This window comes from Pan troglodytes, chromosome 8 (genome assembly GCF_028858775.2).
Source record: "Pan troglodytes isolate AG18354 chromosome 8, NHGRI_mPanTro3-v2.0_pri, whole genome shotgun sequence".
NCBI classification, from domain to species: domain Eukaryota; kingdom Metazoa; phylum Chordata; class Mammalia; order Primates; family Hominidae; genus Pan; species Pan troglodytes.
Genome location: NC_072406.2, coordinates 31,418,102 through 31,422,743, shown reverse-complemented (window position 1 = coordinate 31,422,743; position 4,642 = coordinate 31,418,102). Strand labels below are relative to the sequence as shown.

Here is a 4,642-nt window from a genome sequence, read left to right as displayed (position 1 = left end):
AAATGTCATTATGTAGTGAGGTTTATAATTAAAGCCAAATTTAAAGCTCTGAAAAAAAATTAAGGATTTTAACATGGCCAATATTAAAAGCTATTATTAATAAAAACACATGCAGTTCCAAATATGAAGTTATCAATTTCTTACCAAAATACATATATGAACTTGACATACAAAGATACAGAGGTCTTAAAAGCCAAATATCACCCTTAAAGGACATCTTAAGACATATCTGGAAAAGCTCTGAGTGATTTAAGGAGACATATATATATATATACACACACACATATATATACACACAAACACACAGTATATATACACACATACATACAAACATGCCTTTAAAAATCATTTACTGCGCAAATATATTTCCCAAGGCATATATAAGTGTATAGCTCATACTTATTTATTTATTTAGAGATAGAGTCTCGTCTGTCTCCCTGGCTGGAGTGCAGTGGCACGATCTCGGCTCACTGCAGCCTCCACCTCTGGGGTTCCAGTGATTCTCCCGCCTCAGCCTCCCGAGTAGCTGGGATTACAGGCATGCACCACCACGCACGGCTAAGTTCTTGTATTTTTAGTAGAGACGAGGTTTCACCCTGTTGTCCAGGCTGGTCCTGAACTCCTGACCTCAAGTTATCTGCTCATCTCGGCCTAGCAAAGTGCTGGGATTACAGGCGTGAGCCACTGTGCCCAGCCCGCTCACACTTATTTTAACTGGCAGGACAATTCTGATCACTTGTAAAAAGTATGAATTGTGAGTGAACAACCCCAATTAAAAAAAAAAAACTATACTACCTACATTCTACTAACCAGAAATCTCTGTGAACAGGCACTTCAGCACTTCTCTAGCCCAGTGATAATTGATTTTTATACCCAAAAGCACTACAACATTTGCATGTTAATTAAATTTAATTATAATCCCATTATTTAAACTTGGAAAGACATTCCAAACAAGATGACCAAAGCACTATACATGGAATAAGAGTCAATCTCAGCTTGAATCTCAGTTTGACCATCCTCAGACTCTGTGGTCTTTGGCAGTACAGTTTACTTCCCTGGTTTGAAATTTTCTCATCTATAAAATGAAGACATCATCACTTCCTTTGCCTATCTCTAGTGATTGCTTTAATGTCAAATGAAATAGTGGGCATAAAAGCATTTTGTAAACTTTGAAGAACTATGTAAATGTGCGTTGGAACAATCAGAATTTAACTAGAGTACCGAATTGCTTAAGTTATGGTATATATACAAATGCAATATCATTTGGTGACATTTAAATGCTCTAAAAGCTCAAAGGTGATCACACACTATGGAAAGTGTGGATCTTATAAGAGATTAGTAACATGTGGACTACATTACCTTCCAGTATCTAGTCATTTATTAATAAGAGCTTTCCAAGACTATTAGTAGTTAGCAACTAACACAGGCAGCAACCAAGTAGACAGCAAATTCCCCTGCTTCATGATCTCCTATCACAGTAACTACTCATTTTTCAAAAACGACTACGTATCAGGCCAGAAGTAAGTGCACACAAACATTATTTCATCTTAACTCTCACAATAAACTTTTGAAATTTTACTATTATCCTTATTATATGGATGAGAAAACTGAGACTCAAAGAAAGAAAAGAACCCCACGATCACATGGTAAGTAAATGATTATATCAAAATTCAAACCCAGGCTAAGTCTGATTCCATTTGTATATATCTCTGTCAGTAACATTTGTCTTTAATGATTTTGTTATGCTAATCACCAGATGCTTTTCTCCTTGCCAGTTCTTTTCTGAAGGAAAATGCCTGAAAAGACAGATAACCTAAGACAAAAAGAAGCAAGATACTTGAACAGGTACTTCACAAAAGAAGATGGCTAAATGGCCGGGTGTGGTGGCTCACACCTGTAATCCCAGCCCTTTGGGAAGCTGAGGTGGGCAGATCACAAGGGCAGGAGTTCAAGACCAGCCTGGCCAATATGGTGAAACCCCGTCTCTACCAAAAATACAAAAATTAGCTGGGCGTGAAATTGGAGGGCACTTGTAGTCAGGAGGCTGAGGCTTGAATCCGGGAGGTGGAGGTTGCAGAGAGCCGAGATTGTGCCACTACACTTCAGCCTGGGCAACAGAGTGAGACTCCATCTCAAAAAAAAAAAAAAAAAAAAAAAAAGAAGATGGCCAAATGGTCAATAAATATATGAAAACATGCTTGACTTCATTAGTTATCAGGGAAACACACAGCAAAGCCATAATGGGATACTCTGACATACTCATCAGACACACTAAAATGCAAATGACAATACTAGGTGTAAGGGGGAGGCACGCAGGTGGGAGTGAACATTGACCCGATGTTTCAGAAAGCTGCTGACCAGCATCTACTTAAGCACAATGTATTTATACTGTACCCTATGACTTGGCAATTTCATTCCTTGGTTCGCATCCAAGAGAAATGCATACATAAACATTCACAATATGGCATGTCCCAACTGTTTATAACAGCACTATTTATGATAGCCCCAAACTGGAAACTACCCAAATGCCCATCAACAGTAGCATGGATCACTAAGTCATCACAGAGCCACACAATGGAATACTGTACAATCGTGAGCACGAGAAATTGCAGCTTCAACTGTGTGCAGCCACGTGGGTTAATATCATGAATACAATGGTGAGCAACACAAGCTGGATGAGAGGAGAGTACATGCTGTTTGAGTTCATTTGAATAAAATTCAGAAACAGGAAAAACCAATCCACCATGTTAGAAGTCTGTTTAGTGGGTACCCTGGGGGAGGTGGGAGACAGCAGGAATTGGAAGGGAGGAGAAGGTTGCTCACAATGCTTGGTTTCTTGATTTAAGTATTGGTTACAAAGGCATGTTTGCTTTGAGAACATTCTTCAAGCTCAATGCTTATATAATTTCTGCACCCACTTTTCAGCATGTATGTTATACTTCGATAATAGTACATTTTAAAATAACTAAAAGGGTATAATTGGATTGTTTGTAACACAAACGATAAATGCTTGATGGGATGGATACCCAATTTTCCATGATGAGATTATTATGCATTGCATACCTGTATCCAAACATCTTATGTACCCCATAAATATATACACCTATTATGTACCCACAAAAATTAAAACATTTTTTCAAAAAGCTTACCAAAAAGAGTTAGTATCTCTGCTCTCCAAAGCATGCAAATGTCAATACTTGAGAAGCGTTTCACAGAAATGCACACAGAGCTTACCATGTTTATATATCCTTTTAAATTTAAGAGTATTTATTCAGCTCACAGATTTTCATGTCCTTAACGAAATAGCAAGACAGTTTAGGTAAACACAGGAATTACTTCTGAGCTGCGAAGCTGAGTTCTAAAAGAATGATGGTTAGGAGTAAACAAAAGAATGAAGACTAGATATTGAACATCAATAATAATGTCAAGAATAAAGCTTATGCATTGAGTCTTAAAGAGCAAGACAGGGCTACAGTCTGCAGCCTACTTCTGTGAGCCCACTGCTCAGAGAAGTTTTGAATCTGAATGTAACGTTAAACAAGTGAGGGGAGGCAACCTAATAAAAGCAACAGCTTAGAAAGGTAAAAACCTAGAAATAAAGAACTATGGCATATGAGTATAACTTTCTTTGAAACCCACATAACTTTCATATTCTTTCTGAGAGACAATGTTTGAGTAGGAGGAATTCTTAAGAAAGCTGTCATACTAAAAAGAAAAGGTATAAGAACTAGTGAAAGATTAAGATACATGCACACACAGGTGCATATTTATCAATTGATTTATATTACATCTAAAATATATTATTTATGTAATTAGATCTAACAGATATATGCATACATGTATGTATATAAATATTGACATTTAGTTCCAGTATTATCAGAATTGTGATTCCTGGAAACTGACAACAGATTTGAGAAAGGACACCAGGACAGCCCAACCAGTATGACGAGGTCCTAACCACTAGTACCACATAGGGGTCTGGCTGCCCTTTGTATTCAATGAGCAGCCTCTAGACCCATCTGCTTTGCGGTCAAATCTAAAGTCTCCATTACAGATAGATGCACAGTGGGTTCTTTTCCTTCAAGGAAAAAAATAGGTTTCGATTTAACCTATCTTCCACTCTGGGTTGGCCATCTCTAAAGAAAACTGCAATCCATAAAGTGTCAAAGAAGAGAGGTTAAAACAGCAGCAGGTGGGTTAGAGGTAAGGCTTCCCAAGAGAAAAACACTCTGAAGTAAATGAAAATTTATTTCTAGTGACCAAGGGTATGCATTTCTTTTATCTTTAAAAGACATCTGTGCTCTATATTTTGTGGTACTTTATTCAAAATACAGGGTAAAAATATTTGAGAATGAGCAGATGAACCAAGTCTCTGTAGCTTTCAATCAAGACTTCAAAAATCCAGATTATGTTGTCTCTTCTTTCTATTTATTTACATGTTCAATGTAAGAAGAAGAACTAAAATAAGTAGGGTAAAAATTTGTTGCTTTGTTGGAGGCCTTATTTCAGAATTTTTGTATTCAATAGGCACACATAACCATGGATTTCTTCTAATTCATTATACAAGAATAAACAGAAACACAGAAAGCTAAGAAATTCTCACTCTTCACTATTCTAGAAACTATGGATTTTTAAATTAAAA

General features: G+C 36.9%; 1 protein-coding gene across 7 annotated transcripts in view; it reads right to left on the bottom strand.

Moving 5' to 3' along the window:
• CACNB2 (calcium voltage-gated channel auxiliary subunit beta 2) overlaps positions 1-4,642 on the bottom strand; it is a 403,546-nt gene that overhangs the window by 276,412 nt on the left and 122,492 nt on the right. The window lies entirely within an intron of this gene.